The sequence below is a fragment of the Microplitis mediator genome, chromosome 7, assembly GCF_029852145.1.
Source record: "Microplitis mediator isolate UGA2020A chromosome 7, iyMicMedi2.1, whole genome shotgun sequence".
In the NCBI taxonomy this organism is placed as follows: domain Eukaryota; kingdom Metazoa; phylum Arthropoda; class Insecta; order Hymenoptera; family Braconidae; genus Microplitis; species Microplitis mediator.
In genome coordinates, this window is record NC_079975.1 from 18,563,725 (window position 1) to 18,589,097 (window position 25,373).

At 27.2% G+C, this 25,373-nt stretch overlaps 1 protein-coding gene across 2 annotated transcripts in view; it reads left to right on the forward strand.

Annotated features, from left to right (window-relative positions):
- Positions 1 to 3,155: 3,155 nt before the first annotated feature.
- The window catches only part of LOC130672273 (uncharacterized), a 109,332-nt gene continuing 87,114 nt past the window's right edge, over positions 3,156 to 25,373 (forward strand). The window contains exon 1 of one of the 2 annotated variants that reach the window (XM_057476728.1): positions 3,156 to 3,745. The gene's annotated coding sequence lies outside the window, so the exon portion shown is untranslated. The remainder of the gene's footprint in view (positions 3,746 to 25,373) is intronic. The other variant, XM_057476727.1, reaches the window with a different exon arrangement.

A 25,373-nucleotide genomic window follows, 5' to 3' on the forward strand; every position in this document is an offset into this window, starting at 1 on the left:
GCTTTTTGGTATATAATTAAAACTTTTAGGATTATATATTTAAAGCAGTATTGATTTATTTTGATTAATATTAGAAAAAATTTTTTCGTTCAAAACAAATATTTTGGATTATGAGACCGTCTTGATTGTACAAAAAATCCCTGTAAAAAAAAAGAACTCGATAAAAATTCGACATATCGAACTTCGAAACTTGAGACAATTTTAAACTTTTATCGAATTCTTTCAAACTGTTGTAAAAAACGCAATACTAGTAAAAATATAAACAAAGAAATTATAGAATGGAATTGGGAAACGGAATAAAAATTTTTTAAGTATGTTTCAAAAGTTTATTCATTACTTACTAATTAGTATAAAAGTTTGGAATTTTTTACTACTCGTGATTTTTTTCAAATATAAAAAAATCAAATTTAAGTATCTATAATGGCTAAAATTTTCGATTTTCTATGAATCTCATCAGTATGAAAGTTCGAAAAAAGTTCAATTTTTTATTTTTTGGAATTTTTTTTTGGAATGGAAAAAAAAATTAAACTTTGATTCGCAAAAATGATCAAACTTTACAATATTTCAGTAGTTATTCTCATGAGTTTGAAAGTTCGAAAAAAATCAAACTTTTTCGAATTTTGGTAATTTCTGCCACTCAAATTGATTTTTTTTCAATTCTAAAATAGTTCGAAAATTTCGAACTTCATACTGATAAAACTTATGAAAAAATTGATTGAAAATTGGAATTTCCGACCATTTTTTACAGTGACTTTTTTATATTTGAGAAATTTAGTATTAAATAAATAAATTTCCTGGAAACGCTCTTGTAGAATTTTTATTTCGTTTTCCAATTCTGTCTTATAATTTTTTCATGCTTGTATTTCTATTAATATTAAGGTATACATATTACTACGTCGAACTTTTTTCGAACTTTTTTTTTTACACATGAATTTATGTTTAGTTATTAAATACAGTGAATTGTAAAAATCACATCTACACTTGTAGAATAAAAGGATAATCAACTTAATCTTGTTAAATAATTAATTTTAATATTCTCTGTTGTAATAAAGTTTTATACGTCAATTAAATATAGGAAAAAAAATTTTATAGTATTATAAATCATGTCACAGAATTTATTGGATAAAATAAGGACCTAAGTTGATTTAATAATATTTTGCTAGAAAAATTAAAAATTCCAAGTATAAATTTTTGAAAACTAAACTTGTTCCGCAATGGGTTAGTAGCATAAGGTTTTAAGTGCAATGTATAAACTCAGAATTTTCTAAGAAGAAACGTGACTGGACTTGAATACTTTTGAATTTTATTTGCCAATATAAAAAATAAAAGTAAAAAATTTCTTGAAACATATATATGTACGAGATTGTGTTAAAAAGCCATCGATATATAATGTAAAGTTGAATTACATAAAGATTTTCAAGAGCAAACTAGCACTCTTTAGAAATCATTAAGGTTGAATGTATGAACATTTAACATTAATATACACATAGCTCGACGTGTGATGAATGGTATGTGTATATAAATACCAAGCGTTATATGCGCATATGTATAAGGTCGAGTATTTAATTATACATCCAGGATGAGGTGCACGCGAGAGCCGAATTTTAAAATGAGAGAGAAACAATTAACCCGAATAAGGTAATAATCCTCCCTTCAGGCTGTCGGGGAGACCTATGTGTTATACCACGCGAGAAATTTCCATGAAAATTTCCATCACATATACAGCGTTGATGCGCTCCAAATTACTCGGCTGAATTAATTGTGCTGATTTATATTAATAGATGGTAGAAAATTAAAAAGCGAGAGAGAAAAAGAGAGATAAATAAATGAAAAAAAACTATTGTATAAACACGCACAGGAGGTGGTCTGGATTCAAACCAAGACTTCCCGGCTAGTGTTTGAACAATCCTCAAGAGTATCTTGAAATATTTTCTTAATCATGATTAAATGAAAAAAGTTTAAAAAAGTTTAACGATTGCTTATTTATTATTTTAAGCTCCAGATGTTAGTTATCCCGATAAGATTTCTGTAAAACACACTGTAAACAGTGTCTACAAAATATATAGTTAAAATCTGGAAAAAAAAAAACATGGTTAGTGTAAAAAAAAATAAAAATTTTTGCGTTGAATTTTTTTTTAACGAAAAATTAGTTGTTCTATTAACTTTATAGGCTGTATATATAAATTTTTGAATCGGAGCACATGAAAAAACTTTTAATTGTTTTTTATAATGTATAGATGTTTTATAAATGTGATCAGCTGTTAATTTAAACGTTAGTTTTCAACCGCTTTTAATAATTTTTGACTTATAATTGTTTATGTGTATTAAGAATGTTTATTTATGTACTGGGAAAGACATATTGTGTCATTTTACTATTATTTTGTATTTCAATTATCTAATTATAGTTCTAACATTTAATGTTTAACCAATTGAGGTAAATGACTAGCAATATAAATTTAAATTTTGTGGTAAATTTCAATTGTTACGAATTCAATCAACTAATTAAGTTTTCACTAATTATTTATAGTATCTTATATATTTTATAAATTATTTGACTTTTGTCTTTTAGTACTTGATAAAGTCCTGAAAAGGACGAAACCTCGTACAATAATTGTTAATAAACATTAAATAATAATAACAACAATATTGAGTCCAATTACCTATGAGTCATTTACGGATATCAATGAATGGATATGAACCAACATAATAAAACATAATTTTGATATATCGTTGATTGAAAAAATGATATATTTAAATAGATTTACATGGATTAAAATATTTTTTTTCCTTGAAAAAGATAAAGTAATCGAAGGACGAATGTAACGGACATTTGTTGAGCCTTCTGCGCGATAGAATCCTCTCTACTCTTCCTTTCTCTGCATCCTGTTACTTATACAGCTTTTGCCTGGTTTCTGTTCAGTCTTCAATACATAACAACACTCAAGCATACTTCTGTTCTGTAGAGTTCTGTACATCACGAAAAAGCGTGCTCACTATACGGCGTCGATAGACTACTCACAGTATCTTCTCAACTAGTACCCATAACTTCGTGTATTTTCGTATGCTGTCGTTAATGTCCGGTCTTTGTGTCGACGATCTGTAGCGCAAGATGGCAACCAAGTCGATGTGAGGGGATTGGCCGAAATACATTTACTTCTCGATTCTCGCATCAGTCGCCTATGAGGCCTCGTAGCAGGTGGGATTATGTTTGTTTATTGTATTGGTCATTAAATGTGTGTTGAGATAAAAACATCGCTACACTAGTGACCGAGAGAAATGGCCGCCGTACCGGGTTAAATATTTTATTTTTATTATTTTATTATGTAACTCTATTATTAAAATTCATACAAACATACAATTATTAATTATTGTACTTTAGTTGTATACTTAATCATCAAAAATTGTTTACAAGCTAAATAATTTAATTGTTTGTATTCAGTTACAGCGAATCGGTTCGTGCATGTGTTATTATTTTTTTAAAAAGTTTCTTCTTACCGTTTACTCATTCGTGGAATATAAGAAAAAAAAATATACGGTAAAGTTGCTAAATAAATAAATAGTTTTTTTAGACTTGGAGTGAAGAGTGCCATCCAACTAGAGTGTTTTTAGTGTTGATTTGTGTACATATTTGTGTGTGTGAATCGCGACAATTCGAATTTAGTTTTATTCCCGAGGCGGTTGGATTTAATAATTTTTCCGATACCCGAAGGATCCATTTGATTGAAAAAATTTTATACAGTAATTGGTAAGTTTAAGTTACTTTTATAAATTTTTTTTTTTAATAGTTTATCCTTTTGTACTTAACGTTTTTCTATAATGCCGAAGCGACGGTAAAAGAAATCGGCGAATAACTCCTTCGTCTGAATTTTGTTTAAAAGTACTCGAGAAGTTTTTTTTTTTCTTCTATGGTTGATGATAAATTTGGAAACTATTTTTTGCCGTAAGATGAAAGATATTTGTTGTTAGTGATGATAAAAGTATAGATGATGGACTAATGTTTGGATAGGCATTAGTATGAAGAGGATTTCCAAGTTGTTTTAGGGGAAAATGGAGCATATATAACAATATGACATGTGTTATATATATGTATCATTTTACATAAAATAAATTTAAATGAATAATGTAGAGAATACTGTTGCCTGATGCTTGCTGATGTTTATTTGTGGATAACATGTTTTTTCGATTTCATTTTTTTTTTGTTTTTTTATTCCCAAGTTGGTTAGAGTTAAGCCTTGCAGTAAAATAACGAAGAAAAGGAGTTAGATTGGATAAAATGATAAAACTATGACAAGAGCTGTTTCATGCAAATAGCTAGAAGGATTTGTGCATGTGTATGGTGTGTATGAAGTTTGATTGCTGCTGTTGTACTCCAGAGCATCATGTAGTGGTTACAACCGTGTTCGATGGTAAAACAATAACGTTCAAAAATTTTAAACCTTGCAAAACTATGCATAGAATATTTATCATACGGAATACAAAAAAAAAATATTGTTACATTATGTTATGCCTTGGAAATTTTTGGTTTCTTGAATAATAACGACACTAGAATTTTAATTTTAATAAAATTTCACTTATTTATTGAGAAATAACACAGGAAACTTTACTTTAAATGTATTACAAATATAATGATAGTAAATTGGTTTGAATGTCTTACAACTATAATAATAATAATATTGCTAATTATAGAAACTGAGGAATGATACTTTTATTCTATTTAAATCAAAGTTATTCTTAATTAATAATTCTGTAATTATTCTTAATTCTTTCGGTCCTTCTTTCTGACTAACTACCGGCAATCAGCGATTGCAGGTGATGCTACGATTAATATTATTACGCTCTGAGAAAAGTTAAACAATAAATAGTCATGCGGCTGATAGCGGGCGTAAGAACATAATTGTTAGCACTTTTGGAAGTGACTGTGAAAATAATGTACGGAGGCATAACAATTAATAAAGTTAATTTATTGATGGATAATATAAATTTCTGAATGAAATATATACTGGGCTCCGTTATGTCACCTGGCAAATTTAAAAATCCCTAGACAATTAACTTATTACTTTAAAAGCGAGAAAAAAAGCCGTGTCAAAAGTCTTGACAGATTTGAAACTCCCAGAAGTTTTAAACGGTTCAGTAAAGCCATTGAGAATTTTTTTTTTCATTTTTTTATTATAGAATATCTTAGAGTCATAGGGGAAACCGGACGAGAAAAGTAGGGTGCCGGCTAGAAACGAGGGTTGTCTCTAGGGAGAATAAGAGTGAATGAAATAAATGTCCATGATAGTTGTCACACGTTTAAATGCAAGCTGGATTTAGTCATTTAAATATGGGCATTAACGTAATTTCATTTAATAGAATTAGCGAAATGAAGAGGAAGTAAAGAATAAATAAAAATTGTTAAAAAAAAAGACAAGTTAAATATAGGCATACACAGTATATAGAATTAAAATACTTTTATAATATTGCATTGATATTAAATTCTATCTTGATGTTAGAAGCTATAAGTATAGATGTATTTTAAAACTCTTAACTTGTGGTTTTAACTTTTTCACTTGAATATATAGTAAAACTAAGTTTTTCTTAATAGTATGTACTTTAATAGACCTAAAACTTTAGCAACTGTCTTGTAAGTAGTAACTTGCACGTTGAACGCATAGTTTTTAAACTTTAAATCGCTTTTTAAAATATCTAGTCTACTCTATTTACACTTTTAGATACTTTGATTATTATTTTCAATAATCATGAGCCGATAAAAATAATTCATTATTATCAGTTATTTAAATTAAAAATTAATAATATTCCAAGTTTTCGTTATTTAGATTTGAACTTAAAATTTGCATAGATGAGAGGTACAATAACTGTCAAATGACCATAGAACATATATTTTTTTAAATGAAGGGATGACGGCTTTCCTGATCAGATTAATTGACTTTTTTATTTAAATTATGGGTAACGTTTCGTTAAGCTATGTTAACATCTTCAAACCCTTTTTCTATATAATTAATATAATAAAATTTATAAAATACAATACTTATAAAACGTAAAAATAACATTTGTAATACTATAATTAACAATTATTAATACAATGCGGTAACTTAAAAATAGTTATATTTGTATTACACTTAGCTGAAAATTTTGTGAGTATTTGGTGGTGAGTTTGTGAACGATTGTTTTAGTTGCGTTCAGGTTGAGATTTATTCAGTACCAATGCATATTTAAATGCATTTTCTTTACGTCAGAATCGATTTTTGAGGTGGATACATATGTGATGCATTCATATATATATCAATGATTCAATATTGTTTCGGTCTTGGTTTCAATTAATTTTTTATTTTTCTGTTTGATTTAGTATCTTGATTCACCTCTTTGACCCTATACACCATACTCTCTGGTGCATTGACTATTTCGATGTTAAATATTTTTCTCCAAGTCTTTTCTACCTTCTGTGTAATTCTAGAGAATTGTTTCTGCTCTACCAACAAGAGAGCTCGCCATATATATACTCATGGAAAACATGTTTGAATGCAAGGTTGCTTGTGTCTCTGTCAACGTATACTTTTCTTTGTACTTTTACTATCTCTCTTTCTCTTTGCTAGACACTAAAGCTGTCTCCATGTTCGAAATGCATTAGGAATTCTACCTATTGGGATTACCGCGATTTTATTGAATTTCACGAAGCGTGACACGTTTAACAAAGGTTGCACCTTTGAGATTTTTTTATTAATTTTTTTTTACCATGCGATTACCATAGAAACTGACAGTATACTATTTTTTATACTACTAATGTCTTATACCTTGACTTATTTTTTAGTATCAAAATTTATATTTTTGTTTAAAAAATAATATTATTATTAAATTTTTAATTACAGTATGACAGTGAAAAAGCTAGCTTGGAATGATGATAAAAAAGTTTATAAACGTTTAAATGGTATGAAAGAAAAACTAAATAATTAAAATATGTATTAAAAATTTTTGGACTAATGAACAAAATAATTTTATTTGACCCAGAAAATAGTATAAAGAAAATATTTAAGTGCTATCTGCTTATGGAAATAAAAAAAAAGTTGAAAAATCTCAAAGTACACACCTCAATCGCTCGTGTAATAGTAATAAAAAATAATGTATCAAATTTTTAAAATTAAGACTGTAAAGATTTTAAATATTAATTTTAATAGTTTTTCAGTCAATAAACATGCGGTATTTCTCAAACAATCTATTAATAGAAAAAATGTCTATCTCAACATCGATTTATAAATCGCCATATCTACAATATATTTTGTCACCTCGAATTTTTTCCGATAAATTGCAATCTTTCTTATGATAGTTACAGATGTTGTCTTAGTATAAGTGCTCTTACTCTTACGCCAAAGTTGTTGTCAGTACTCGTTAGATAAAGAGAGTAAATTGTATTAAAAAAGCGGGCACAAACATACGTGTCCATTTAACGCCGAATTGTCAGTTTCAAGTTTTTTATTATAATTGAATTATAAAGAAACGACAAGGACTTGGAAAATAATTTTCAATAGGATTTTTTGCCATAGAAAAATTCAGTTAATAAAAAAATTTAGTCTATTGGTGATTTTTTTTTTTTTTTTTTTTTTTTTCAAGAGTTATCGCGTCACAAATGTCATACATATTGATTGACATTCAAGGCTTCTTGAATTGAACGAATTTTTTAAAAACTAATATATAAACAAATCGACAATGTTGTGTCAAGTTTGTTTATGAATACCTTCTCTGTAATGATATAGGTTTTAACCTACTTGAGTGTAGAGAAGAGACCCAATACCCGATCAGGAAACTAGTGCTCGATCATTCCAATGTAAATTAGTAAAATTTAGTAAATATAGATATACAAATACATGAGTGATCGGATATTAGTTCCCTAATCGAGTACTGGGTCTCTTACCGTACCACAAAATATGAAGAAATGATGTAACGTGAGTTAAAATTTTAAGGAACACTCAACGCGTTTAAGCTTAAGGTGTGCTAAAGTTGTTTTAAATTCGAGGTAGCATATGTGCTTGTTTGCTACCGATTTGCTATATTGACTTATTTTTAAAATACACATTTAATAATGTATTCAAATCTTGAAAATAAAGATTTTCTTCAGATTGTTTGGTAAAAATTTATTCTTAAAGTTTAATAAACTTGGAATTTTTTATCTTTTTAAATTTTTTTATTTGAATATTGTCTTAAGTTATTGTTATCAATAACTACTAGTGGATTGAACTTGTCTTCTTTGACACATATTCCGCCCACCTGTCATTTTTATCAGTATTCAAATTATCTCAAAATTTTTTTAATTACAATTTTTTGTTTATAAAAATAAAAAATGTTTGAAGATAAAAAATAATTATCGAATATCCGGACATGTCACTTTAATGGTAGTTTATTTTAAAAAATTCTCAAAAATTTTTTTGATATCAACCACCGTCAAGTATATCCAATTATTAAAAAAATAATTGGATGATGATTAAATCCAAGTGAACAAAAACAGTTCAAAGTGTGAGACAATATTCACAAAAATTATAGACTACAAGGTAGTTCATGGATTATATACAAAGAATTATAATTACTTTTTACAACATTAAATTTTTGTACAATATAAAGATACAAAAAAAAATATTTTTTTTTTTAAATTCTTTTAGCGGACAATAATATAAGGATATTATTATCTTTTATAAGAGATACATGCTCATGAAATTTAATGGGAATAAAAAATTGAAATTATAAAACATTTATTTTTTTTTAGGATGTTTAAAAACACATTAAACGAAAAAGCGAGTAATCATTAAAGTAACGATAAATATTTTTGTGTATATCGCGTGGTTGTTGGATACATATATGCTGGTTAACATCACTATACAAAGGCGCCCTTAAATCCGACAGAATATCTAGTTATCGGTTCATTATAGTTTAATGTCCTCTCACCAAGCCAACTCCTCTCAGTTCATACAAAGCTGATTTAGGCTTTTTTTTTTTACTTTGGGGCTGTTCAGTACAATTTATAGAACAAAGTTTATTAATTGATTGGATTAAACTTTTATTGAAACTTTTTTTTTATCGATAGTTTTTTTTTACACTTTATTAATTAATAAAAGTTGCCTACAATTGAAAAAATATTAATATAATGGTATTCTATAAATCTCTAAATTTATAAATATCGAAGGTTTTGTTTTGACAATATAATTGTATGCATAGTAGTTGGGGTTAGGTAAGAAAGTCACATCTGAACTCGGTTTAAATTGCCATGAATCTAGGCTTCGCACGTGCTGACAGTAATTAGCTGTTGGGAACTGGAAAATATATATAACTGCTAGTTATGCACATTCATTTGTAAATTCAACAAAAGTTAAAAGTGTGAAAGGAGACCCAGAAAATTATAATTCTCGGTAACTACGTAAATTTAAATTTAGTTTGAGACATTTTTTTCAAGTTTTTAATGTAAATACATATCCTAGAAAATATATGTGTATGTTAATAAGAAACATTTATGATGAAAAAAATTTATTTCTATTTTAGTGTATATATTGTTGAGTATATTTCAATAAAAGAAAAACATTTAATCCAAAGTATACATTCAACCTGTACAACTTTGGCCCTATTAAGGTATTTTGGACTCTTTTCCCTCTTAAAAGTATATTCAGGCCTTTTTTTTTCCCTTAACTTTGGGTTTCTTTAGATTCTAAACCGTCTGTTGATTACACATACAGAAAATAAATTATTCAAGTCATGTCTAAATATTATTTTTTGGGGCGGACAATGTTATTCTGACAGGTAATTCAGAGATTCGTAATGTTGTTAAATTATAAAATATTTTTGAATTGATAAAAAAATTTTAAGTAATGAATATTTTAGATGTTGATGAATAATTTTTTTTAACCTGCTTATTAGCTTTTCTTTAAAATATATATATATTTTTTTCTTTCATATGTTACCCTCAAGTGTCAGCCTGACTGCCACTTGACCGTCTTTTCTCATTTACTTCAGGTTAAAAAAGAAAAAAAAAATATATATATTTATAAAAGATGTTGTAAAGTATATTCATAAAAAATATTGTTATGTATACACTAAAATGTATAATCGACATTTATACACAAAATAGTAAAAAACACAAAATAATTCCCTGAAAATTTTGGATGACGATAATAGGTAAAAAAATTTTATTATATATATAATATATATATGAATGTCTAATACAACAACACAAAGCTAGTCGTTGATTTCAAAGAGACTTCTCATAAAATTCGGTAAAGGAGCATGTGGCAACGTCGGAAGTAGCTCCCCACTCTTTTTTATTCTCCCTCTTATTTTTATTCTACCTTGCTCTTTTATTATCTCTGTCTTTCTCTTTCAATTCTGTCTGCGTATCTTTTATACCTCACAAACTACCAGTGAACCAACCACCTTCACTTGACCGGAACGAGGTAGTGCTGCCTCACACATAACACACCATTCTGAGCTTCATCTACTCGTTTCTTTTTTTTTTATATTCTTTTTGGTATTCGTTCGTGGGCCTTAGGGTTACGGCCTTACTCTCCATTACATATACTTGTTTCTTTTAAACCCTTTTTTTTATTAATTTTATTTGTTTATCTTTTTTTTTTTTTAATTTTATTTTATATTTATCTTTTTTAAGAAAAAAAATTATTTCCCCTTAAGCAGCAATACACTGGCTACGCTGTGAAAATATTTCTCTTTAGCCGATGGGCGTGCGGTGTATGCCTTATGTATACTTCTAGCTATGATGAATTTGATGGATTCGTTTGGGCATCGGTCAACATAATGTTTCAAATTAGTATAGGAAACGCAGGTGTGAATTACAGTTGCCTCGAATAAAGCACAGAAATGAATATTACGGTAAATTTGATGGTATTGTGATGGAATTCTAAAATATCTTTTTTTTTTACATCTATGTATACTTATTAATATTAAAAAAAAAATCTAATTACTGAGTTGTGGTTAGGTAGTTATTTATGTGCATTAATATGAAAGAAAATTGAAGCTTTATTTATATTTTCAAACTTAATTAAGGTTAATTAATTCCGGAAACTTAGAAGTAAATCATACTCAAAGTTGTTCATCAAAATTGGACTTATTTCTATTAAATTTTTAATGGAATTCGAAAATCTTTTTCATTTTTAATTACGTGTAATATTTCTAAGTACATTTTACCTCAATGCATCTGACTATTTTCATTAAATTATTTATACTAAATATACTTATAAGTTGGGTTTATATTTATGAAAATTGATTTTTAGAGTAAGTTTCAAGTATTATATTTAACATATTTACTAATACGTTAAAATAATTAATTTGCATTGCAAAATGGAGTTCTCGTTTGAAACATATTTGATTAGATTTTAATGAAACTTCTTCAACTTATATTTGGTAAATCTACTTAAGTACAAATTTTATCAAATTGACTAAATATTAAACTTTGATAAATAAAAAAGTAGTACTTTATTATATTATTTATAATATGTTAATCGAAAAATTTAGATTATGAAGAGCTAATTATTGATATATATATATTAGGGTGACCTAAAAAAACCGACTATTTTATTCTTACGAATCTCTTATAAAAATTTGTTAGTATAAGATGTTTTAAGAAGCCTCTCTAAAAATCAGCTTGATACAAAAATTTCAAAAGGTCGCTCACAAATTTTAAAAATATCAAAAATGATTGAATTCGGATTTTTTGTTTCTAAATTTTTTCTTTTTCGTGGCAGCAGTAGCTTATATTTGTAAAATGACGACTATGTTGAAAATTTCAGTCCATATTTTGAATATTAACTGATAACATGTAACTAATACTTTGAATTAGTTTTTGTATTTTTTTATAACTCAATTATTGTCATTTCACTTAAATATAACTGTTGCATAACCGAAAATATGCAGGACAGTCTTCAATAATAAAATTGGGTAAGTTTTGAATAAGCAAAAAAACCTAAAAATTGAATTGAAAAATAAAAAAGTATGTAAATAACATTATTTCTATCTCTCGGGTAATATTTTCATTCTTCATGATACAAAAAACAGGAACCACTCAAAATTATTGAACGACGTTCAAATATTCAAATTTTGCGCTGAAATTTTCAGCGTAGTCATGATTTCACAAATATAAACTATAGCTGCCACGAGAAAAAAGAAATTTAGAACAAAAAAAAAAAAATTAATTTCGATGATTTTTGATATTTACAAAATTCGTGAGCAACCTCTTGAAAATTTTTTATCGAGCTGGTTTTTGGAGAGGCTTCTTAAAACATTTTAAACCAACAAATTTTCATAAGAGACTCAAAAAAAAAAAAAAAATAGTCAGTTTTTTTTTTTGGTCATTCTAATATATATGAATACATATACATATGAATTATATGAATGAATTAAATAAAATTAATATCTGATGTAATTGACTGAAAGGTATCATGAAGTAAATTCACATTATGTAACTTTTTTTTAATCCGGTACATATATTTTATTGTTTATGTACATCATCGTAGTTTTGAAATTCGCATTATTTATACGTATAATATCCCCGAGGTTTAATGTCACAGTATTTACACTCTACTTCGAACCAATTATTTATCGAACGTTTACGCATTCTTTCCTGCAGTTATTTTGTCGTTTTGGCGTCCGGTAATCGACGATAAATTTATATTTAACGGCCGTCCTGTGTCTGTGGTATATTATTGTTTACAAAGAAAAGTAGCATAGCCCAATTATAATATACCTTTTTGTTCTGGTCCTCTCGGTAAACAATACACCCATCGTTTATATTTTTAATCATTATTAAGGCTTGAATATAAAATTAACAATTATTTAGATTTATTGTATTACTTTTTTTTAATCATAAAAAATCGGTAGATAATTATTTTTGAGGGGTTGATTTATTTTTCTTTAAACATTGTTCTCACATTTATAGCTATACATCTAAACAATTACTCTAAAAACATAAGAAAAAAAAATATTCAATTGAGTCGTAGATAGATTTGCTTATTTTAGGAGTTCAGAGCAAGAATATTAATGTTGAGTGTGCTTTTAAGTTTACATCATAATGTATGGTGAAAATATATTCGGCTTCATATACATATATATTTACTGGGTAAAAGAGGACAGTAGGAGCTTTATGGAAACTGAAAAATGCTCTTAAATAATATAATTGTCATGCACTCTCCGCTTCTGTCGGTGCATATTTATAATTATAATAGTTGATATGATAAAAGAGTGGATGAAATAGAGTGAGATAAAAATGTATGTATGTCACTCTCTCAAAACCCGTCTGACCATCAACTCTCGTCGTCTGTCCGGAAGAGATAGTTCGCGACGTTGGTCACTTTACAAGTATGTACGCCACGTGAATTAAATACGTAATACAAGTTCGTTGAGCGTGTCCCGCATGGTAATCGTTTCGTGGTCGCATTGTCAGGGTACTTTGAATTTCGGTGTTTGAATTACATATGCATCGTAACTAAATAATATATACAGTCCAACACAAAAAGTCATTTCCGTTTAGTTACACTCACTTCATTATAAGTCACTTTAAATATCACGATACTATCAATAAATTCATTAATTTTGTCACGTGCTTGTTAAATTGATAAATCTATTAAGATACATTCATATCAATTGATTTATATTTTTATTTAAAAATTTAACTATGTATTTTTTGAGTCTAATCAGAGGTGATAAGGGTTTTTAATTTTTTATGTCGAGTCGATGAATTTAAAATAAAACTACCCACATGTAATTTAAATCATTCTTGAAGTTTTATTAGACTTATAAACTCAGCAGGATGAATTAATTAGGAATCAATGGAATATATAGCGGATGAGAAACGTGAATTTTTAATTAAATATTTAGTGGAGTCTGCAGAGCAATAACAAGGATGCTAGAATGAATAAAAAATAAGGTTGTTGTGATAGAGTGGGAGAAGTAAAAAAGAAACGGTGAAGAAGAAAAAAAGAAGTGAAGGTGTAGGGAGACTTGTTTATCTTTGTTTTTCTTTAGTGCTTTTTTTTTCTTTTTCTTTTTCTTTTAGTGCCCTAAACTACTCTATGTGGCTTCCAACACTGGTGGTTGTGTATAATAGACTCGTTTATAAATCCAACCATTAATTCGCTAGTGAAAAGGTGAATTGTCTGGAATAGGAAATGGAACGGCTCACGTGAGAGGAGGATTGTCCAGTTGTTGGGGGAGTTATAATATGTATAGTAAAGAAAAGGTGCAAGTGTGGAATTTAAGTAAGGAAGCTAGAGCCCTTTTGTCATTAATTTCACAACTCGTATCGCAACGTCGCTCTGATGTTTAAATTTGAGTCCCTTTTATTTAAAAAATTCTCGGTCCATTTTTTTTTATTATTATTGTTGTTTTACTTTTTAATTATATTTTATAATGAATATTAATAAGAAATAAAAGTTTTTGTAAATTACTTAAAAAGTTTAAAAGCAAAGATCTTAATTTTTAATTTGTTTTATAAATTTTTAAATTTATAAAAAGTATATTTTTATTTTTTGATAAATTATCCTGGATGTTTGGTTGAATTTTTAAGTCCAATTATGGAAGAACAAATAAGTTTTTCTGTTCAAAAAAGATAAAAACTTTAACAAAAGTAGGAAATTTTTTTCGCAAAGAGATTTTATCAATTGAGGTATTTTATTAATTCAAACGTCTTTTACATGGCAAAGTTGCTTCAAAGTCCGATGGGGTTGGTATATAAGGGGTTTATTTATATATATTAGTCGTTCAAATGTGGCGAAAGTTTCACAGTCTCTTAAGTAAAGGTAGACAGTGTAAAACGTATAAGCTTTAACTTGTAAATGATATCCTCAGGTCGAAAACGATAAAAAAGTATACATTGGTAACAGACACTCATGGTGAAAAAGTATAAAAGACTAAGAAAAAAAACAACCAATAAAAAGAGAAAAAAAGGGTAAGCGAAGAAAAATGCATCCTCAAAAAGTCCTAACTAACAAACGACGCGAGTTCAATCTTCAATCTCGAATGTTATGTGTTGTGTTACACATACTATACATACACGTGCACACAGAATTGCTTGTCGTAGAATTTAAGATCGATGGAAGGTCACCTTTGCTTTTAGTTTTTTCTACTTAATTTATCTTTTTTTTCCATTTCTATTTTCAGTTATAGCAATAAATTTATTCAATCATCGCACTAACTCTGCTTTAAATATCTCTTTCTTGTCACTATTTCATTGTCGATACAGTAATCAAGAAATTTTTCACATAAATTTATAATCTGAAATTATGTGAATATTCACTTAGAGTAATATTAGATTTTACTGATTATTTATATATGTATGTGGAAAGTTATTATAAGACAGTAAAGAATACACGTATGTGTAAGACAGAAGTAAGTGTATATACGATTTTTTTAAGCGAATATATATTAGGATACTCTTTTGTAAACTAATCTTTACGAATTGAGGTGCTTTCGGATTTGATTTTTAACAGATAAAACGTTATTTATCGTGCAGTGATTTCAACCGCTTTTTTTATCGTGCGTTGTCGTTACTTTTTATTTATATTTATAATTTTTTTTTTTTCATTGTTCTTTTTTACTCACTTCCACTGGCGGCTTTCTTTTTCTATCATCGGATTTTACTTGCGTGTTGGCCAACATAAAGGAAACGAGTGTAAGGATGAGTTGGTCGTGCAGTTGTAGTGATTTCATTCGACAGACTGAAAGAGTTCAAATACTCAAGCTCGCTTATCGGCGCTTTGTTGACTTTATCTTCGTGTTATAGAGCTTTTTTGTATCTCAATTGATTCAAGCTTCATCTCAAATACTTATTCATATTTTTTTTTTAATATAATTTAATTTAAATTAATTTTTTTTTATATATTTAAATATGGTTATTTTCGTTTTATTTTGTGTTCATATTTGATGTAACAAAAGAGATGTGTAGAATATTTAAAATTAAAGTTTATATATAGTGTAAAAATAGTTAATATCTAATTTTTTTAAATAATTTTTTATCAGAAAACCTGACATTCAATTTAAAAATTAAAATTCATTAAATTAAAATGAGATAGAATTTTTTATGTATACCGCAGATCGTAAAAGTTTTACAGTTTCTTTATAATTAGTTATGTTTAAAGTTTTCAAGGATTTATTTGAATATTATATGCAAAGTTTTTCATTAATAATAGTGTACATTTTTTTCAACATACAGATAGAATTTAATAATATACTTTTTCAACGTTTAAGTAAATAATTTTATTTTTTATTTTTTATAATGAAAGTATATAATTATTTAGTATCTACCTCTTTTTGTTTGAACAAATTATTAAATCGAAGGCTATAGGCCTTCTTTCCCTGTCTTCGACTCCTGGATTATTTCCTGTCTATGATTTCTTGAGGTCGAATAACATCGAATGGAAACTTCATGGTTGAGCTAAGTCTAGTATAACGTGAATTCGTCACGGACTGCATAATGGCCACACATCGCTGGAGAAAAGGTTTCTTTCCCTTCACCTTTACTTTACCTGTATACTAGTCGGTTGTTGCTGCTGCTGTTGCACCGATACTTTATGGCAAGCGTTCGACCGAAAAGCTAACTTGAGTCTTAAGATAGAAAAGAACAAGAAATTACCACTGCTAAGATATAGCCATACCTAGCAGCAATTCTACCAGTATATATATAAGTATCCTGTGTACTAGTATATGTCAGTTCACGAGTTTCCTTGCCGGTATGCCGGTAACTGTTTTTATTCTTTCAAAAATTTTTTTTATTTCATTTCAAATCCTTCGCATCTAGATTTATAATCAAATATCCCGAACTTTAATTCCTTAGTTACATTTTTCAAAAATATATATCAATATGTACTTTTCATTTGTTTCGTATTATTATAAATATTTGCTATTTGACAATTGTTGTCAATTGATAAACCGATTATTTTGTAAGATTATTTGAAATTTCTTACATTGAGACGGTAATGAACCCTTGGGTGAGAAATCTTGCAGTCTGCTGAAATACTTGGTTCATTTTTTTTTTTTCTTTTCTTTTTTCACGATCATCTTCTTTTTCGGTGCCTTTTTCTTTGCTCACAAGGCCGTACCTAGCGATTATTGTAACAACCGGAACCACGGTAACGCGCGAGAATTTCCGGGGAATTATTTTGGCTTACGGATTAACGTTCCGTTACATTAGATCATTGCCTTTCAAAGAATTTTAACCACTGTAAAATTTTTATAAAAATGGTAAAAGTCTTAGAATAGGTTGGGTATTTTTATATTTTTTTATTTCTCATCTATGGTTATTGAAAATTTTTTTAGTTCAAATTAAAGTTACTATTTTTTATCTTAATATTTTTGTCAAATAGATGAAATTGTTAAGGTGACAATAAATAAATATAATGACCTTAACTAATCGTTAACAGCAAAATGGGATATTTTTAAGTTTAATTTCCAAGGTTAAACCTCTAGTGGTAAAAATTCTGTTAAATTCTGACCATCAACAATTAGTTAAGGCCATTAAATTTATCCATTGTCATTTTTAGAAAATTCAATTATTAACAATAATATTTTAAGATGTTATATATTTTACTTTTAGCAAATATTTCATAATAGATTTAAAAAACAGACAGAAAAAGTGTGTGTTATTTTTTAAAATTAAATAACTGTAGGAGTTTATTTAGTTTATTATAAAACTTTTATAAAATTACAATCAATGAAGGCAGAATGCTACAGGGCGCTAGTGAAACATGAGACTTTGTTGCTTTACAATAGTCTACTCGTACATATACAAAAAAGAGAGAAAAAAGTAAAGGCAGGCTATGGAGGGATGTTTGCTCTTTCTTTCTTTCTTATCTGAGTCTTCTCAATACTTTCTTGAGGCTTCAGTCGTCTGAAGACCATTTATGGCAAAACACCAATAGACTCCACAAACCAACAGAGAGAGACTTTAAATTTTTACAAATCATGTTTTTCTTTTCTTTTGGTTAGTAACTAGTTGATACCTTACGCAGGATAATAATTCTGTTTAAAGAGATCCTAGAAAAACGGTATGATAAAAAATGTCCGTAAAAAAAAAATATTCGATTCGATTTTTGTACACAAAGCAATTAAATAAATAATAAATAAAAACTATTCCATATTGATTATTAAGATTGGGTCGTACTCATTAAATTTTCGAATTTTAGATTTCTACTCATTTATGAACTGATTATCTTTACAACGATTTTTCCAGCTTCTCGAAAAATGCATAAGACAAACTTCCTCGGAAGATTTTCATCATTCGCGTCTCATAAATATTTAAAACGTAATTAGAAATTTAAAATCTAGAAATTCTGTTAGTACTGCCGACCCTTAAAAAATTATAATCATCGATTTACTAATAAAAATGACAGAATACTCTTTAAATTACTATCACGTGTTTGGCTACACTGCTCATGCACATAGCCTATTTGTTTATTCAACGTTTGACATACATCAAAGTTTATTATGCCAAAATTTATGTTATTTATAATAATAGCACTCATAAATAGGCATAACCTACTTGCTGTAATAAATAGTAAATGAAATAGTAAAAAATATTTATTCTTTACTATGGAATATCCTATTAATTATTCATTTTATTGTATTTATATTAAATTTTTTTAAATTTTCTTTGATTGTAAATTTGCATTTATTACTTTTTCATTACAAAAGTAAACTCCAGGTAAATATCAACATTTGCTTTGAATATTCACAGCTACTCTAGCGTCGATTATACAGTATAATTTGGTTATAATTTTGGACGCTGTACTCATTAATCACGTGAATTTAAATTTTCTGTTAGTATAAGTAAAACAAAAATATTGCTTGTACACAAATATTAATGAACAAACAAGTGAAAGTTACCAAAGGTTTATTAATTAATTTTCTTCAGCGTTGAAAACATTAAACAATTTTTGTAATATTAACAAAAAAAAAGTAAAAAATCAGATCTTACTTAATTAAAAACATATATTTCTTTTTTGTAGAATACAGATCGTAATTATAAATCTTTACATGTGTGTATTTATCAAATGAATGAATTAAATGAATGGGTTTCTACATATAAAATCAAAATTTATTAAATTGATTAATTTATTGAAAGTTCCGGAAACGTGCTCTAATTTATTTTTCCAATCATACTTGGCCTTCGTGCTGCAACTTGATGAGTTTTTTTTAGCAAGCTCTACAATCTTTGCCACTTACAAAGAATCTCCTTAATTATTTGATTAAAGCCATTGACCTGTGTAGTAAAGTTTAAAAGCTAAAAAAAAACCTAGGAAAGTCATAATTAAATTATTCCACACTTTTATTGCGCTGATAAAATTGATATAATATATCTTCTACATTTTATTTGTAATCTATTTTTAACTTTTCTGCTAAGAAATCTGAAAATTTTTGAAGAATGTTTTACACACGATCGAAATCATTGTTTCGATTAATTTACTCACGTTAAATTACCTCTACACTTTTTTAGTGATTACATAAAAATGAGGTAAATTGTATACTATAGAACAAAGATAATTTATTAAAGAATAATTTCAATCCGGTATTAATAAGTTGATTCACTATTCTCTTGATTTAAAATGAATTATTTTAATCCAAGAAACCAGTGCTGTCAATTGTCCTGTATCAATCATCGGAACCACGATTATTTTCAAAAAATATATTAAATTGGTCTCATTTTTTTTTTTTTATTAGTTTTGTATCTTTTGTTGCAAGAACCCTTTCGAAAATCACTTCCTAGATTCTTTTTGTTAAACTGTAATTGATAAAAAACTTAAAACCAGTAATTCATGAAAAATTTAGCTGCTAACAAAATCAAATATTAATAATTGTCATGTGCAATTGAGGTGTTTACTTTTGGATTTTTCAACATTTTTTTCTTTTTTTTTGTAATTTCATGTTTTATCATTCTCACCGTAATAACGAGTGTGCTCTTTTAATAGGCTCAATATTTGTTATTTTTTAAAAATATCTCGGCTTAAGTAGCAGTAACTTTTAACACTATTTTTAGTGTTTTAAGATTTAAACCCATTACATGGATTTTGAGGAGAAATAACACACAATGACACATGTGTTTTTTAGAGTGCCATCTGATTAATGTAACAACTTTTTCCTATTACTTTTCTATTTGAATAATATTTTCATTAAAGAGTATTAATAAAATACATACAATCAGAAAAAAAAAATTGTTGAGAAAGAAAAAAAATCAATTTAGTCTAAGAAGAAGCATTCAAGTTAAAAGTACGATTTTATTTTATTTTAAGTGAGATTATTATAAAAGTTTTACGCAAGTTTAAACTATATAAATTCAACAATGTAAGTTTTTAAAAAATATATTATACAAAAATGAAAGAAAATAATAAAAAATATTTCACAGTTGATTAAACTAATTTTTAAAAACTCGGAGTTATTTGTTCCAATTGCTTTACCATCGTCGTCAATTGCTGGTAATATTTTTACGTTTGATTAAACGCTGATCCGATTTATCAGAACCGAAGCCTCGTTATGTCGACGAGCTCGAGAGCTATAGACGAGAATCTCATTTACTCAGCCTCATATGATTTCCGCATTTTTTTCCTTCTACATTTTTCTTCTTAACTTTTACACTACGAAAATTGAAAATTTCCAGGAAAAAATAAGTTATTGCGATCAGTTTAAAATTGAAAAATTATTTTTCCACCAGATGTCCGTATATTGAGTGAGAATAACTTGAGAATCATTTTTCATCGTTTTTAGAAAGATGTCAGTAAATGGATAGGATCAATAATTTAATTCAATGATATCTTGTACGTAATTCCATTTATTAAAAATCTTTTCATTATAAATTTTATTCATTTATTTTTTAAAATAATATACCGTATCACTGCTATAGTGTTTAAAATGTTAAATAGATTTGCTACTTTCAATAAATATATTTTGAATATAGCAAAAAACTAGTGAAAAGATCTCCATGCAATTCACCCAAATGTGTTTTGATAAATTTTTTAATCAAATATTCTATTTTGAACTCTTGTTATGTGATCTACATATTGATCTTTTGGTATCCGTTACTTTATATCATATTGTTTGGATCTGTGGCGCGACTGATGGCTATCAAATAAAATATAAAAAAGTTTCAACAGATGGCCCAACTACTTTTTTAATGCATTACATAAAACTCTCAGAAAGTTGGTCAGTGGGTGGTCTCTATTCGTCCGCTTTTGGCTAGCGTTACACTCTTTCATCAAAAACGCACTAGCATATTCACTGTTTTCATCATAACAAATTTGAAAGCATTTTAAAATAAACTTTTGTTTTTTCATCAAAGTTTATTTTCGATATCAAATTTGTTTTAACAATTTTACTAAATTGCTTTAGATTTATTGCATTATATACTTTTTAAATGAAAGTTATAAATACATAAACATACACAAGAACTATGACTCTTACCTTTCGCTTAAATTTGTTTTTTCAAAATAACTATTTAAATTTTTTGTACCTTTTTACTCCACGCACGAAGCATTGAATTTGTTTTTTCATGTTTGCTTCAAAATATTTTACCAATACTTCAGTCTCATTAATTCATGCTTGGAATTCACATACTACATGTACTATTTACTACATATTTAGTGCACTAAAATGGTATTAAAATACTCTGTTATAAAGTTATTATTATAGATACATTCTAAACAGTATCTGATGCAATTTTTTCTTAATTATTATTGATGTTCATGTCAAAAGATCAAATCGTTAAGCTATAAAAAATACATGAGAAAATTATGTTGATCCACTTGTCCAAACACCTGATTGGTTGTTAATAAACATATATTATATAAAACATTTATAAAGTAAATTATTATACGGGCATACTAAATACCAAAGTAAATTTTTTAGCATTTGTGTTGATGTTGTAATGCTATTAAACCTAATTTCGTCTAATTAAAATAATTAAAATTAATAGGAATTTAACAGATCTATCAAGCAATGCTAATGATTTCGATAGTGATTTTCGATAGCATTCTACGTCTCATAAACCCAACGTTATATTAAAAAAAAAATAATAATTAGGACGATTAGTTGTATTTTTCAGAAGTTATCGTGTTTTCAAACTTCCAAATGAGACAATAAATGAGAAGGACTGTTTGGATTAAATCAATTAAATATTTTCAAATCAATATAATAATTAATTGAATAGTATAAAATATAAATTGTTCCTCAATAAATTTTGTTTATGATAATATGTATTTCTACTTATTTTCGTGTACTATGAGTGAACTAACTGATAATTTTAGAGTGCTTGTAAACACAGAGCGCATTCGCGTTTGAAATACGCAAGAGAGAAATTATTAATTTTAATACAATTTTTAATGGTATAGATTTAAAACATGAGACGTATGTATTCATTACCAAAGTAATGAAGTTTATTTCAACGCAATCAATATTTTATCATAATGCAATGATCTATACGTTATGAATTTAATTATTTATGCATATCGAATGAACTATGTAATTATTTTATAAATTAATGTAGTGTTTGTGATTTTTTAAATCAACAACTTTTTCATTGCTGAGAAATAAAATATAATTTTTTTATATTCATATTGATATTCGTGTTTTATCTGTACTAAAATTTTTTAGTACTAATAATAATAATAGTAATACTAATTACATATATTAGTATTATTATTGACAGTAGTTCGTAAAAAGACATGAAATAAAATTGAACTATAATAAGGGAAGTAATAAGCAATTAAATGTAAGGAAATAACTTTTATTGATGGAATAATTTGTAATAAAAGTGATGGATCAAATGTATGATCATTGTTGCATTTGAGTATGTAGGTATTGAATTAACGCTATCAAACCTGTCGATCTCGCATGGGATCTAAAGACGCTGACAATCGTTGTATTGAGGGAGCTTCATGTACACGTGCGTGTCCGCCTACAATTGATCGCAGCACACTTAGGACTCGGGTAAACTTTTTTTTTTTTTGCAGGTAGTAGAGTTCTCATTGTTGTGCTCGATGTGCCGTATAACTAGGATTACATCTTGTGCAGCCGGATTACTAACTGTGCTGCTGCGAGCTTGTTCTTCCATTCCACTCTGCATCCTATAGCATTTACTCATTTTTATCTTCCTTTCTCTCTCTCTCTCTCTTTTTCTGTACTAAATTTCTTCAATTCTATACTTAGTACTAATACTTTCTTATTTAATTCAATTAGTTTTTCACTCCATCACCTCTTCAAAGGAAAGAATTTTACCGACTTATTCTAGACCTTTTATTACCTATTATTTTTATTAAAAAAAAAAGAACAATTATGCGAACATATATATAAAAGTTTGATTTTACAGACTTTATTAAATTATATAAACCTATTTGATCTGTAGAAATCTACTTTTATTTTGGAATAATAATATTCAGCATGTATTTTTTTAGAATTCTGTTTTTTGATATCTGATATTATTTTTTTTTGTTATAATATACATATATATTTATTTAACTGAGGTATTTTTTTGCCATCCGATAACGACTCATTTTCATTTTTAAGAATTCGACTGAATATTAAAAAAATATATAGAATTTGAACTTTATGTTGATATTTAAAAAAAAAAAAACTTCAATGTGATAGTGCTCAAAGACGAATCTATTTGTACGCTAAGAATATTTATAATATAAAGCTACAGATGGTATTAAATTGAGGCAGACGTCATTTACGAGAGTAGCTTGGGACATTCAGTCTTTTTCGATGTTTTCATTCTTTCCTTCAGCCTCTATCATCAATTTCTTTTCCTTACCACGTATTTCGAGTTCTCCTGCACCTGGAGCATTCTTCGAACGTTCCCGACCGATCTTTAGACCGACTTCAAAGGACCTTTTTTTCCTTCTATCAATTCAGGTGGTCTCGGCGATGTTATTTTGATTAAGATTTTTCTACTCTATTTTCAATGGAGATTATTGCATCTTCCAACTTTAAGATTTTAATTCTACTTAGCGTTAATGAAGTTCTCATGTTTTTGATAAAATTAAAAAAATAAATAAATTGCAAAAAAATTGTTAGTCATTAGATAAAATATTTCAATTTAAAAGATTTAACTTAACATCAAACATAAAACCAGAATATCTATTGAAGTTTTCAATGAGAATTAAGACATTTAAAAATACATAAGTAAGACACTATTTTAAATTTACAGTATGAAATAGTTAAAATTTTTATTCTTGTACTTTTTTTTCTGCACATTGTTAATCAACAATTTTATTACAGTAGTTGAAAATAATTATTAAATTTGAACAAAGTTTACTTATGATCCAGAGTATGCACATCACTCAGCTAAGTTTTCTAGTACTCATTAGCATATAAATCTACAGAAGAAGTTTAACAATCAGCGTGAAACTAGGAGATTTGTGTTGGTAATAGATATGTGTAATAGACTCATTAGACAGTCACACAACAGAAGATATAGTTTGGAATTCGATTGAAGTACGAATATAATGCATACGTAAGACTAGTTGAAAGATGTGCCATTCACAGTCGAGATAAGGTAGATTTATCAAAATAAATTATATATCTCAGAAAATCGACCCATTTATTTTAAAAAATACGAATTATTCATATTCAGTATTTCGCAACAAATTATTATTAAAGCAATTGATTTTTCTGAAATTTGAAAGTTTTTATTCTCTATCGTAAAATCAAAAGAAATATTGATTAGAAATCATTTAAATAGAAAGGGAACTAAAGATTGTTGACTTTTTTTTTGTACTTTAGAAAATTTTTCATCATCGCAAAATTAAAAAAATTGCCATCAGAATTTACACAAAATATAAAATTTAAAGCTTACCATTTCAAACTTGAATATAATTGTTTTGGAACGTAGCTATGATCTTTAAAGGTCATAAACTAATTAATTTATAAATCATTCAAGATTAAAATCATAAAAATGATGTATTTTTAAAATTTTAAATAGTAATCGTTTCTAAACTTATCAGCAAAATTTGCTAATTAATAAACTTGATCAATACAAAGTATTATTTGCGTTAAGAATTGTGGGCTGCTTCATGATGATAAGGCGCGTTATATAGTATATATGTGTCATAACATAAGTTTTTGAGCTGGCGGTATTTTGCAAACCTTCTTAACTAATTAGCACATATTGTGGCAAAATCTTCTCAAAGTTGTGCTATGAGACCCTTAGCAAAGGACGAAATTTCTACGACATATCTATACCTAAAAACTTATATATATACAAGAGTTCAAGAGTCTGCTATACAATCGGTGTATACATTTCTCTTCCGATTGCCAAGAGCAGTTTTGATGAGCCACTTAAAGACCTTGTTGAAAACTTCTAAAGGGATTGTGTATTAACGTACTATACCATTGAAGATGATATTTTT